Below are 15,607 nucleotides of genomic sequence, written 5' to 3' on the forward strand. Positions count from 1 at the left end.
TGTGTTACTGGGACTTCTCCAAAGTAGAGGATTTCTTTTCTCTGGAAAACTTGGAGAAATCATGTCAAATAAAAGTGTCAGAAAAAAAAGCATTCCTAAGCAAATGAATAAAACTGATATAAACAATTGCCAAAAGTGGATTACAACAATGTCTGAAACCAAATGGTATTTGCAAAGGATTTCTGAAGGAACTCAGATAGAAGATTACCAAGTATTAGCTGAGATGTGTAATATGTTGCTCAATTTGCCAAAGGAATAGAAACCAGTAAGTGTTACTATATATTTTCCTTAAGTGTTGCTTTTGGCAGTTTTCAGAGATTTGATATTGGGCTACGCAGCTCTTTAGTTTCATCTGTAATGGATATTCATGTGTTAATATACAACACTAGTTATTTAGGATTTAGCAAATGAAACTGGAAACACAGAAATATCTGTCCTTGTTTTTTTGACATGACTTTCAAATATTCATGGTAATAAATATATTAGTCTTCCTCTTGATAAAGGTTGGAAATTTAGGATCTAGAAGAAAAGTTCCAGTGGCAAAATGATTGATTTAAATTACTTGCATTCAGCTGGTCACTAAACCTAAGATGCATATAGTTGATTACCTTTGGTCCACTTTTCACATTCCTGCTATCACAAACATTTCTCTTTAAATTTCTTATGCTATGGGTATTTTCTCAAACAGATGGTTTTTGAGCTGGGAAGTATCGATGAATGTTGTGAATTGGTTTGATTTGTGTTACTCAGGAGAAATTTTAAATGTTAATTGATTACATATATTTTGGAGTCTTAACGAGTAAAATAAAACAAATACTTAGCAGGAACCATTCCCGGTAATTAAAAATGTTCAGGTTTAACAGCAGAAACAAGGCAAAATTAGCTAGAAGATAATTAAATAGAATTTCAGAACATCCATTCTCAGGGTAGATTTGTGAGACTGAAATTTAAATAAATCACACTATTATTGCAAGAATTCCTTGGCTTGTCTAGATACAGAGGTTGCATGTATCTGACCAGCTGTAGCTCTTTATATTTGGTCGAGGTAATCTTGTCCTGTGAACACCAATTTCTTTCCATTAATTGTAAGGAATTCATTTTTAGAGCACAGTGATTTTTATTCCAGAAGCATGCTGCATATCCTACAACATTTTCTGTGTCTAGGCATGTCTGTTCCCCTGACTTAAGGTGAGAACAAGCCTCTAGCAATTTAACACTCTAAGCCATGCACTGATAAAGGTTAGATTCATATTATGTGTGAAAGGAATGAAAGCCTGAAATTAAGGTAGAGATATCCAGTAGATTTTCCTTCTGTTTTCAATTCAGTTAAACAGGTTTTGGGGAGTCAGTCCAAGGATAAGTTGTGCATGGTATGATAGGAGTTTTGAGAATTATCATTTCATGGTGTGGTGTGCAGTGTTTTCACCTAGCTCATTTATGTAGTGGTATGGAACACAGTGTTCTTCCCTCCATCTTTTCAAGCAGTGAGTAGTCTGAAGTAAGTGATATAGAAAATGCAAAAACAAATTGCTGGCTCTGTTTTAGATTGATTTGCATGCTAATAGCAGAAAAGGCAGAAATTGCATCTGGTGCTCTAAATCCTGTTCATAAAGACTGTTCTTACAGCATAATTAAAAGCTCGAATACACTGAGCTGGGAGTAAAAAAAAGTCTTGTCAGCTAGAAATTACTGCATCTAGACTGCAGGCTGAATATAAGAAAGAAGTAAATTACAGTTGTTAACCTATTTGAGAGGGTCTTTCTGTCTTCATTTGTGCCAAATATATATGTTAAATTTTAACTAATTAGAAAGTCTGGCATTTTGATTATGAGATATTATATGAAAAGCAGGGGGGTAATTGAGAAAACTGTGGGCGAACTTCAGAGTTGCTCTAAAATATACAGGTCATCAGTAGATAAAAATTGATTGCAATCAGAGATTAAGAAAATTGATTCTTGATGAATTAGTGTTACAATCACAATGTGCTACTGGCCATCTTAGTCAGTCCTGTTTGATCAATGGTTGAATGGTCCATGTCCTTATTCCTGATGTTTGAAAAGCTGAATATCAAGCTTAGAGGGACCTGAAGTGAGAACAGCACAGGACTTACATTGATGAAACCATGGCAGAGTAAGGAGAGGAAGTATGGCTTTCCATAATTTCTTCTCCATGTTTTCCAACACGTCCTAACATTTTGGAATGATCAAAGATTTGTGTCATAGCAAATTATGATAACAGTAATTTTTTTACCAACAATTTTCTAACCAGTGTTTCTGGAACACAATAGAGGAAAATAAGATAAATTTCAAGTCATTCGAGTTCCTTACTAAATAAAAACCCTACAATTCACAAGGCAAACAAGTGAACTTTTTTTCATATTGTTAAAAATATTCTGATTTTTCTCACTGTATTCTTCTTGCTATTTTGGATTGCTAAAGTACTTCAGAAGCTTAATACACTTGCATTAAGAAAAACTGAACCACTGCACATTTAAGCTCCCATTTATCGATCTTGGTTTTTTACTTCTCTAGTTTTATCTGATAATGTCAGCATCTTTTTCAACATTATGAACTTTATATTTGTACTTCATTTCATTCTTTGTCTTAGACTGTGTTGAATAATTAGGATACACATTAATGTATTATAAATTCCCTCTAAGTTAAACAGGTTGCTAAATATTACTTTGAGTACTAATTTGTGTGTTCAGGTTAATATTTCTACTTTGCAAAAACATAAAAATGTGAAGTTGAACTAATCCAATGACAGTGTAGAGAGCACATTTTCTATTATATCCTGGAGTGCCATCTGTATTTATGAGTTGTAGAGAACAAGAGCTTTTGACTTGATTGGCAATGTGTAGCGATATATGAGCCAAATTTTCTCAAACCACTGTTAGAGGATCATCATCTTATCACAAACTGCAAATATGCAAACTTACAAAATAATGTTAAGAACCCAGTAAGGTGTGATGTTAACAGAGCAATAAGAGTAGATCCACTAATGAGAATTGTTCAGGTCAAAGCACATGAAGTATTAATCTTATGACTGTTGAAATATTGTTTTTTTTTTTGCTGTTCTTGTTGCACCAAGATGATTCATATGTGGAGTCTTAAAATGAAGAATTTTGTGGACTTTTTAGAAGCTAAATTTCTAGTCAATCCTATTTCTTGGCCTTCTGAAATAAGCTGACTGTAGACTGAGTAGGTTTTCAGCATTTCTTAGCTTTGTTCATTGCAGCTACACACAGGAAGCAGAGATGTGAAAAGAAATCCCTGATCCCATTTCTTCATTGAACTTGTAGGTATGATGTAGGAAGCTCATTCTGGTTGGGAGGGGGAAAAAATAAAAGGATTTTTACTGCCTTTCTGCTTTTGAATTTGGGGCTTCTCTAGAAGCCTATGCAGTACAATGTCCCTCTCATTTTCAGCTCTGCTCTGACCTCTTTCCTGTACTGGGTCTTGCAAAGGGATTACAAACCATGGTGACAAGATACTGTGCTTTTGTAATTCTCACCTTACTCTGTAATAGCAGCTCTCATCTACCAGGTGGAGGAAAAAATCATTCTGAAGTTGTTCCAGCCATGAGGAAGATTTAAAATAGTTGATTGTGGTGGTAGATACAGGACTGAAATCATAAGTGTGAAATATTTGCCAGGAATGCTTGAAAACAAGTAATATTGTGACAAAGAGAGATCTGTGAATATATACCTTTTTTTCCCTGATAGGTTAAGATCATGAAAACTGCTCATTTTTTTTTACCAGTGCTATAGTCAGTCATAAAAGATTTCTGCAAAAATGTTTATAAATATTCCATGTGATGGTCTGAATTTCCTCACTATTACTAATGGATGTGTCACCTTATGCTTTATACAGAGATAATTCCATTTCATGATAAGCTTTTCATACTTAATTCATATGGAAAAATACTGGCACTTAAATTGCCAAACTGATCTTTTTTCTTTCTGGTCATCTGTCCTCCTCTGCTCTTGCCTTCCCTCTCTCTGCTGCTGCTGGAGGTTACAGTTTTCAAGCGTATATTTTAAAGTAAGGTTCCTTGGATCCAGGCATAGTGGGAGAAAACTGCACAGTAGGTAAAATCAAAGGAAGGATAAAAGATGTGTGTGTCTTTGCTTGTCTCTGTCATTAAGCTCCTCTCTGAGCTGCCCAGCCATGGAGATAGTGGGAGATGTGGTCGTGCTGCTCTTTACCGTGTTTGTGTAGTCCCAGACCTGATACCCAACTCAGCCTTCATCTGCAGCCAGCTGTGACTTACAAAGTAGACGTTGCACTTAATGTCAGTCCTTTGGAGCCATGCATTTCTTTAGGTAAGTAGCACAGTTGAAATTGGATTTTGTGACAAAGGGTATCTGTTTTATCTGTTTTTTTAGGTAGCACATCTCCTCCCTGGATCAACTGAATCATGTGGAGGCCTCCTTTGCTTGTGAAATGGACACAGCCTAAGGGAAAGGTTCCAGACACATGAGTTAGAAAAGGCAGGAAGGAAGTGAGAGCAAGAGTAATGACATGAGATCCTGCAGATCAGGCTTACCCCGTGAGACTGTGTAGAGAATAGAGAACATGGCTGTTTGAGGCAGAAGAAACCTTTGCAGGAACTGAACAGAATGGACATTGTTGGTGGTGACTCAGAGAGCCACTCGACTATTATCAAGCATCTTCCTGCAAGGGGGAGGATGCTGAAGGAAAGGTGCTCCTGTCCTTGGTGTCACTCTTCTTTACCAAATTGCTTTGGGATTTTTCTATTTGAAATACTAAATATGCCAGTTTCTATTATAATACAACTTTGCTCTGTTGACTTTTAAATCCCCCTGACCTTTTGAAATATTTCTTAGAAGACAAAAGTCTAGGCACATCGATTTCAAAACTCTGGCCACCAGGGATCTTGCTTCAGTGTATAATCCATAATCCACTTATGTAGTTAGGCAGTGTCAGTATGAAACTCATGCATGGTTTTCTGTTAGCTTAATGCATCCATGCTCTAATACCTGGGCAAACAGGGAGCTGCCATTCTAGAGCTGTGGGCTAGATTTCCTGGATAGCCATTGGAGATGCTTTTGTCACAGGTAATACACAGTAAAATGTTCAGAGTGTTATGAATGTCAGGACACTGAATGACACACTGAACAATCTGTCATTCTGTCAGAATAGCAGAATGAATGGCAGAAGGGCTGTAAGAATGGCAGGTGGTGTTGGCATCCAGATTAACAGGTTGTGAAGATCACAACAAATCTGCTCAGTGCTTCTCAGGGCACCCAAAACAAATAGGCATCCTAAAACCTGGAATGTTTTTTGATCACCTTGGTATACACATTTTTGTGTCTGAATTCTTGGTGCTTTTGAATATGTGACATAATAGTCGGAATGAGAGACATTGATTTTATCTCAAATACAAATACAATTTTCTCTTCATTATTCCTTTCTTATACTTTTACTACCATTGTTATGAGAAATAGCTTCTCCTTAAGTTTCTCAGCACTTTCATGCTCCTTTATGTCAAAAGGATAAGAATGCTTGTTCTGAATGCTTTGGTCCTGCATCAGAAAGGACCTTGTAGACAGGTTCATATTAATTAATTATTTTTTGGTTTTTTTCACTGAATGAATGTGTCAATTGAAACATTGCAAATATTATGGAAAAATTCTCCTATGACAAAACATGAAAACACAGTATGGTTTCAGGAATACTGCTACAGAAAATGCTTTAACAGATAGTCACCTCCTTTAATGAAAAGATATTCGGTACTCATGGCCAAAGGGAATATGATGTATGGCAAATATTGATATAGCAGTCATTTGTCAGCAAGAGCCTGAATTGGTGTTCGATCTGTTTTTGAAATATGTGTCTGTGTGTGCCATATACATGCCTAACTACCTGTATACACACACATAATGTATGGCTATATAAAAATGTGGATTGCTTTCTAAAACTGGAATTACTTGAAACTCAGAGGAAATATTTTTTGAGTTCTTAATTTTGAAAAGGTACTTACTTGCTTCAGTTTTGTCTGAGATTTTATTTTCCTTTAAAATTCTTATCTTGGTAAGGAAAATTCTTAAAATAATATACCATATTATTTGGTTTTTTTCAGTGTATATTTCTCATCTCAGAAATTTTTGTTCTGTATGTAACATAGCTTTGACATTTATGAAAAAAATTATTTTTAGATTTTTAAAGTAAAAGCTGAGTTATGCCCTTTGCAGAATCCTTGAGTTGAATACAGACTGTGATTTACAAGAATAGGCACAAGTCAAGTGAACCTACATCAGAAAATTTATAAACACTCTTCTTCACTACATGTTCCGTTAGCATTTGTATCACTTTAGAAACCCTAACTTTTTTTTTTATTGCTGCCTATGAGTAAGTCTCCCTGTAAAAGTATGAAAAATATATCCTGAACTTCAATTGCAAGTCTGGTCTTGCCTCAAGAAGGCAAGAAGAGTTCAGCTAAGTATGGAAGTTTGAAGCACTGCAGTTCTTGACATTAACTCCAACATCTAAGTGTGGCAATACTGTCACAGACAACTTTTGTGAAAAATCCTTTCTTTAGGATTTTCCCTCTTCTGGGAAGCTGAGGCCCCAGAGAAAGAATGTAAACACTGGTTATCTGCTGTGGAATGCAACAGGCGCATCTGTGATTGGCCCATGTTCCATGTTTACAATTAAGGGCCAATCAGGGACCAAGCTCTCTGGGACAGATTCACAGAGAGCTCCCTTGTTTATTCTATTCCTTTTTCTATTCTTAGTTTAGCAGCTTCTGAACTTTTCTCTCTATTCCTGTCAGTATAGTCATAATGTATTATAAATCATAAATTAATCAATCCAGGCTTCTGATCATGGAGTCAAGATTCTTGTCTATCTCTTCACCACTGAAAGACCCTTGCAAGCCTTGCAACACAATACTAATGTTAGCTAACAAAGTAGGGAATTTTAAGTAGCCCCAATATTACTGAAATTCTTGGTGTCAGAGGTGGACTATCTGGTCAGTAATGTCATAACTGTTTTCAGAAGTTTTGCTGAAAGCATAAGTTTGAAACAATTACCTTTGTATACTTCTCCATTGGTTGTTTCTTTGATCATCAGCTTTTTATTTTTTCCTGGAAGATAAAATGTGCTTCAGATTCTGCCCCATAAAATCATTCTTATTCTGTCCTTAAAAATTTAATTTGACTAGTCTTCAGGCAGTGATAGGAAAGCTACCCAGAACTGTGACATAAATTAACCTTCAGCAGTAGGTTATTTTCCATATTTTCTAAGATATTTTTTACATATTCCATCAACTTTGGATAAAAGTGATATAAAATACTTTGCAGATGGAAATTAACTTTGAGGTGAAGGAATGCAAAGTTTGGTTAGTACAGATTTTTTTTAAAGTCCTTTTAATTAACTGAAGATGCTGAAGGCATAAGTAAATGTACCATCCTGCAGCACTTGCATATCCATTTCTGAGATATCACATCTTAATTGACTTGCTGTCCATCTATTCTAATATCTTATATCAAGTTAGAAGTTCCAGAGACATTTGCCAAAGATGCAAAATGAGCCCAAAGAACTGGATGGGATAGTTTGGTCACTGGAGAAATACATAAATATCAGTCATTAACTATGAACTGTTGACGTTTAAAAAACACCTGAAGTACAGGGGGTGTACTTGATTTATACACAGTGTAGCATGGCTTGGCTATTCTACTACAATCCTTTCTTCTCTCTTTGTGTTATTTCCCTCCTTAAATATGGCACCTGTGAAGAATTTATTCTTGAGACTTAGTGGGAAAATTGAAGACAACACACAGAAGGTACATGTGCTGTCATATAAAATCCATGGTTTCCCCTCCCCCTGAGTGCAGTATTTAGTTCTGGATCCTCAGTCTCAAAGGAGATTTAAGAGAACTGAAAACAGTTCAGGGTGGGCAACATGGCTGATGAGAAATAGGCAGAGCAACCAAGCAGACTGGGACTCCTGTGCACAAAAACATAAGACTTAAGGAGGTGTAATTATTCACTGTCCTTTCTAAAATAGAAAGCAGGGCTTTTGGATCCTCCTAAACAAATTAGGCAATTTTTCATAACATTAGCACAAATTCTGTGAAACTGCTTTATAAAGGATGTTGCCTATACTTAGATTATATTTGTGTTCAAGGGCATATCTGACAAGCACTTGGAAAAGGCATCTTTAGGAAGCTAGTAAATGGACAAGAAGACACTTAGGAAATATGAGCTGAAAATAGTAAAAACCTAGGAAAATTATACTTATGTGTTTAGGCTTTCTCTGGTGTTCTTCTTCCCTAGGGTCCACTTGCAGCCACTGTTTGAGATGGAATAATGAGCTAGATAGGCCCTTGATTTGAATTAGTGTGGTCTTTCATATATTTTTATCTACTCCCAGTTACACCTTAAAAATCAGATATTTATCTGCTGTTTGATATCTTTATTTTGGGCAGGTCTGAATATGAGAACACAGCATTTCACATCTGAAGAGAAACTGAACCTTTAGTCAAAACAGTGCACATGTATTCCTGCTCTATTTGATATTTGGGGATTTTTTGGTTGGGTTTTTCTGGGGTTTTTTTGGATCTTGTCAATAATCCTTGTGCATTCAGCAGCATTTCTTCCCTACCTGGAGTCAGTTTTACTTGTGTGATTATCTTTTTTCTGGCTTGGTAACTTTCTCTTAAATGTTGCCTCGTACCACCTTGCCCTTTTGGGGGTCACATTGAGCACATACCTCTGTAAAATAATATGACCTAAGTATATATTGCATTTTGCTATGCTGTCAAAGTGATAATAAATTCTTTTGTGCTGTGATTGATTTCATAATTTTTAAACGACTATGTTTGGATTCAAAGCAAGATAAAAATTGTCTTAATCTGAGCAGTGTATGTGTAATTTACAGGTGTCATAGGCTTCTGCACTGGATTTACTGCCAGGTTACAGATTTACTTCTGTACTTAGGCAATCTATTTTTAGATTTAGATTTTATATAGATCCAAAATACTAGTACAATAATCAAAATTTAATAAATCACTTTAACCTAACTCCTCTGTCTCATCGACTGCTGGTAATAGGAGCAAATGAGGGCTAGGACAACAGAACTGTACTTGACACCAGCTGCTCTTTAAAGAAACCTAATCCAGCTTTATGGTTCCCTGTGTTCTTGCCAGAGATTTCTTGCACAGAGGGCTCCCTGTATTTATAGTAGCAATTTGGGTGTTTGTATCTATCTGGTTAGTTTTTTGTGAGTGCTTCTCACATGAAAAATTGGAAATGTGCCACTCAGACTGGGAACCTAAAATAGATCTTTCTTCCTTTACCCTCCTCTCTTCTTTCCACATTAGAGCTGTTTTCAACCATTCACAAAAAGGAAGACTAAACTTGTTTTGGTTTACATATGGCATTGTGAATTGATGTTTCAAATATATGAATAATTATTGAGAGCATGAATATTCTTGAAGAGAATGGCAAAATCCTCAGTGTTTTTCATGCCCTTACATTCTTATTTCTTGGGGTCCAAGAAATATGTCTATAGGCATGTCTTTATGTCAAAATGTCTCTTCTTGCCTTTCCCCTTCCTTTCTATGTTTTGTTGTATATTTTCTTTCTCTCTTTATACTTGTCCTCATTCAGTACATTCAGAAAATGCTGAATTAACTTTCTCCTACAATTTTTCGGCTCCCTTCCCCCCTGACTTTTCTATTTCTTTCCAAATTAATTTGCCTTGCCACCTGGTCTCCTTGGAATTTAGCAATTATTCAGTATATAAAGCCTAGCTCGTAACAGATGGGGCTTCCAAAACACACACATCAACAATGCACATCCTAGGGCCAGAGATTGTGAGTGAGCTGCAGTTTCATTATGACTTCAATTTTCTAATGCTTGTGAACATTGTCAAAGAACATAAACGTTGTTTGTGATACCATGTCTTCTAAATTGTGGAGTTCAGACCAAGGCCTGTTTCTTTGATTTAGAACATAAGTTTGTTTTCCAATTTCATGATCCTGATGGCATGTATTTTATAGCTACAGGGATGGGAACCAAAATATAATAATTACCTGCGCTTGTTTTCACCTATGCTTTGAAGAAGGCATTTTAGTGTTTGCATCCAATTACCTAGATCAGCATTTGTCATTTTCTAAGACTTTCTATGTTTTCATAGTTAACCTCATCACTCATATTTCCATATTTTACAATACAAGAGAGAGTTCTGCATGTTGTTTTTTAGTTATGTCAGGCTATATAACGAATGCTGCAAGAAACTTCTGAGAGGGGAATTGTTTTAAATGCCCAAAATTCCCCTGAGCTACATTTGCAAGATCTGAAACTTGTGGGGCGGCTATATAATTTTGGGGAAAAAAAGAAAATGGACTAGGCATAAGAGGGGAATGATATTATAATATTCAGAGTGAGAAAGGGTGGGAATACAAAATATCCAGTATTTTTCAAATGTTTCTGTTTGAGCTGCTCCATTTCATTTAAATAATTGTTGTCCTGAGAATTGTTCCCTGTTGTCCTGGGTGTGGAAAGTAACCACAAGATTATTTTCAGTATTTGTTGCTTTCTTGATTTCTCCAGCTTAAATTGTTCTTTTTTGTATAAATAACAAATAATACTGCGTGACCAGATGCTAATTCTGCATCCAGAGGCACTTTTAGAGAATGTAGATATGTGAGATGATGCAGAAGTAATTTGAAACTGGGCATTTTATGTATCACAGGGCATGATGATAAGTACTGTAAGGGCCAAACTCTTCTAGGGTGTGGAGTTTTGAGCTGGAATTTGATCAGAAATTTGTCCAGAAAAATCTCAGCGCTTCTATTCTTGGAATCCCATCTTTGCTTACACCTCCCATTGACGTGACCATAGTTATAAAAGCCAAAGCATCAACTACAGCAATAGTTATGCAGCCAGCTGTTAATTTGCAGCTCCTACCCAAATTCTTCTCAGACACCTGTACAATTGAGGAGAACAGCAATTGGGCTCTCATGTCTTCCACCTCTGGCCACAGAAATCTGCAGTCCCCCTGTTGACTGTTCCATGTCTGTGTTTATGGTCATTTGTTTTACGCTCATGAACAGTGAGAGGGAGCTATTTGGGGTATAGGCATTAGGAGCCTCCCTGCAGTGCCTGACAGCAAGTGATAAGGATCCCATGACAGTAGCCCTGATCAACACCTTCCTGCCCTGCAGATGGGAACCTCCATCATTTGGCCTAGGTGTTAATGGGTGTTCCAGGCTCAGATGACTTTGATGACTTTGAAGTGTCCCCAGGGAATTAGTTCCCCTTCCTTGGCTATTACTGACTATGCAAATTCACATCTGAGGGCAGAGAAGAACCCTCCTTCCCAAAGCTTTCCAGCCCCATGGCTCCAGTACCTGGTCCCTTAGTGCCTCAGCCACAGCACAGCTCCTGCAGGTGAGGCCATCAGCAGCTCCATCCCCAGGGAGCAGCACCAGGTCCCAGCTGTGCACAGCTGCCTCCCTTCTTTGGAGCCAAAGGCTCCAACTTGCTGGGCAAGGTTCTTCCAGTCATGTGGACAGAGCCCTGTAGCTTGTCACCACCACAGTCATACAGTTCCATGCTGTAAAGGACAGAGTCTCTGAGTCTCTTTCACATTCCCAGCTGAGCCAACTGCCCTCCTAACCACCAAAGTACCTTTCAGCTGCCTCTGCTCTAGGCCTGCTTGCCAGCTAAATAGGTGTTGTCTGGTGCAGATGAGCAGTAGATTATTCTTTAATTGGCAGATGGCTGCTGAACTTATTCCAGACAGCTTTGGTGATAAATGCTCTTTTGCTGCTGTGTGTGGTGAATTGCCTTTTTGCATCATATGTGTATTGTAAAAGCTTGGTTATATTCCCATGATACCTTTTTAACAATCACTCTGAACGGAAGAACTGTCTGCCAAGACTTTGTGCTAATTGCCCTACATAACCAAGAAGAGATAAAAATAAACTAATGTTCTTTTTGTGATCCAAAGCAATCCTAAAGGATCAATTTTAAAAAGTATTATCAAGCATTTAACTAAGCAAAAGGCTAAAAAACAACAAAGAGATTCATTCCTGGAAATAACTTCTTTCAACTAATGAATGTTATCAACATTGGGAATTAGAATACCAGCATTATATGGATGTGATCCATGGGGAAGATGGGCTGTTTAAAGCTCATTTCTGTTATAAAGGTATTGTAATCAAACTAGTGATTTAAACCCTATTGTAATTCCACCCTTTTCAAATTGTGCCTTTCTCTTTGTGGAAGGGAATGAACTGTTAATGGAAACAAAGGCAGGGGAAGAAATATAGTTGAATTATAAAGCCTTTACACTTATGGTATTAGAACACTTCTCAACTTCCTATTAACATGAATAATGTGTGAGTCTACAATGAAAAAACTTCAGCTATCACATATGCACATTCACTGCAGTGGATATGTAACTAGAAGCAAAGGTTGAGAGCACAGTTCTCCTGCCTGATGATGATGATGGTCTGTATACTTTTGGCAGGAGCTTTGTGGAAAAGATGATTAAAAAATTTAACATAATAGCTGTGCTAAACTGGAACTTTTATTTTAGGTTGAACACTGCAGAATCGTTGATCAGGTCACAGTTGTAAACCTGTGAGTGCAAAATATTATATTCAGTTTCTGATATCTGAAGTGATCAATTACAAACCTGCAAGAATGTGAGTGCTACTGGCCATGTGTTCACATTCATAATTTCCTTGTGATTTATATGAGGCTAAAATGCTACTGCCAAAATGCCTTTAACTTTTGACTTTACATTGAAAATAAGTAATTACTAAAAGGATCTTGTTCATTTTAGTATTATGTCATTCTAGAGCCTTCCTTGAACTCCATCCAATAGCCACTAAAACAATTTGGTCACTTTTTCCTCTTTTTTTTTTTTTTTACTGGAGGCTCTTTCCCTTTGAGAGAAACAGAATTTAAATCTGAGTATTGCTTTATACTATGAAACTCAAAACTATGAAATCAAAACTATGAAATCTCACTTGTAGACATAAAAAATGTTTGATACTATTTTAGCTGTTATCAGTCAGCCTAAAATTTCCCCATGTTTAAAAACTGTGATCAAAATTTTTCTGTAGTATTTCTATCCATCTCCTCAAACACATAGAACTTCAACAAAAGGGTGTTATCTAAACATTTTTACCTTTCCAGGGCTGCTGATGGACGTGTTCATATTTTGGGGAATGATTCTTATATTTTCAGACATTTCTTCCCAAAAGCAGAACGATCATACTTCTGCAGGGTGGAAACAACTGGTATGCCCATCTTTGGTAGAAAAGTAACATTCCCCAGTGTAAAAGTATGAAACTTTATAAATTGGTAATATACATGATTAAACAGTTAAAAATCTGATTCTATTGAGAAGCAAATATAGCTCAGAAAAAGACAGTGGGAATTCATTTATTTGAGAAAATGACTAGCCACACATTAAGAGTTTTGGTATCAAGTAGCTTTAACTAAGTAAGAATGGAGAGACTGTCATTTTGACGCTGCAAACTGTAGTTTGAAGTTGCATTTGTGACAGTTTTCCAGATCAATCATTCAGTTCTCCTGAAAGTCTGAAAAGAAAATCTTCACTACTCAAATATCTTGCTTGGATGTTTGGTTTTGGTTTTTTTTCTAACATTCCTCTCTACTGTTTATGTGTCCATCCTGAAGACAAAAACTAGCCACCGTGTTCCATGTGCATATGATGAATGAAGTACCCATGCTGATCCATTAGAGAACCATCTTCCTTCTGTGGAATTAGGTTGGGAATTCCATTTCAGAAGAACCACCTCCAATGCAAACTACTCTGTTGTCCCTCTATTGCGCTAAAAGACTTATAGGTTACATGGCAGCATAAAGGTCTTTGAATTTCAGGTGGAAGATCTTGTCATATATTTTATTTTTTTATGATCTCTGTTTGAATGATTCAAGCTTAACTTTCCAAAAACACATGCTAAGAAAGGGACTAATTTAGGTGTAGAAGAAGCTAAAAAAAGGCTCAGGTTCTCCAAAAGAACATGGTGTCTATGGGACCAAATTTATTAATAGAAGCAGTTTTGTTAATGCTAGATGGCAAGCTTTCTTTTTCTATAAATTTTTAATAAAGTTCTTTATATTTTGTACTTCTGCTTTGACTCTGTGTCCAAATTAAGGAGTGATAGAGGTTTGTTTTATTTTCATTTTATCTGTTTTCACTTCTGTTCCAATATAGTGTATTTGCCTCTTTCATCCCTCTATGATTTTTGTATAAATAAACATCATTTTAGGTTACTTCTGAAATTATTTGAGCAACAAGCACATCACCAGGACTGTGCTGAGATAATCAGGCCATTGAATTGCCAGTACAAATTGGGCTACACACTGCAATTACTTGAGTGCTCAATCACAGGTAGTGCTTACTGTGACATGATCACACTCTGACTATGTTACTTCCCTCTTGACTGTCACCTGCTATTTCATTACTCAATGTAGCAAAGAAGAGTCAAACAGAAACTTTGACTAACTGATTATTTAAACTTGTCAGACTATCCGATATCCACATGGGCTTTGCTCCCCTCAACAATGAGAAGGCCAAAGTGAGAGATCCAGACAGTTGTTGGAAACAGAGCATTTCTACAGTTCAGTATCAGGTATGTGATCATAAGTGCAGTGTGAAGGGCAGTGCTACACATCTAGGAAACTCACCAGGGCACAGAGAGGCATGCTGGTGTGGGCTTCCAAGTAACAGTAGGGTGAAGCTATTTAACTGTATCTGAAAAGGCATTATTATCTCGGTTAAGAAGAAAAAGTATATATGATCATTTGGAAATTGTTAGAGACTTAAAATACAAATAGACCCCAATGTGCCCTAGTTATCATTAATTTTGTGTGGAAGAATTGTAAATCTTAGCCTGAGTCACTGACTTATTAGTCATTGACAATCTATTATTGGTTCCTCTTCTAAATTTAATGTATTTTGGATGTTTTCAGTAATTGTAGGAGCAGTAGAAACTGTGGGGTATCACAGAAATAACCCACTAAAGAGCAAGTAGCAGTATTATCCCTGAACTGAAACTTTTTTACTTGACTTGACAGAATCCTAATAAAGCAACCGTGATTCACTGGAATGACAGTCATGGGTCACTAGGCTGAGGTCCATTTTGGAGGTATGGCTGCATACAAATGATGATTATATATTTGTGTATCACTTGAGACTTAAAAGGCATTGACTTTCTTAGTGATAACTACATATCATGGCCCGAAGTAGTAATTAGAAGAAGAATTGCTGCACCTGTCTGTGCTTCATGCTGTCTTTCCAACACATCAGTTCTGTCTTGTCATGTTGTCTCTGAAACAAATTAGCATCCCCAGACATTTGTAAGGAAAGGAAATGTCTGACTCAGAATTTGAGAGTAAGAAAAGCTGTGTGTAAACAGGAAAAGACGAGTCCTAACCTTTGAATATGCGCCTGCAATGTGCATGTACTGCATACAGACAGGCTGCCGCCAGGTCCCGCAGCTTTCTGCCCAGCTTTCAGGGCCACAAACAGATCTTAAACTTACATGTGATTCCAACTTTCACTATTTGGAATGCAAGCTGGGAAATGGGGT

Source organism: Ammospiza caudacuta, chromosome 5, assembly GCF_027887145.1.
Source record: "Ammospiza caudacuta isolate bAmmCau1 chromosome 5, bAmmCau1.pri, whole genome shotgun sequence".
NCBI lineage: Eukaryota > Metazoa > Chordata > Aves > Passeriformes > Passerellidae > Ammospiza > Ammospiza caudacuta.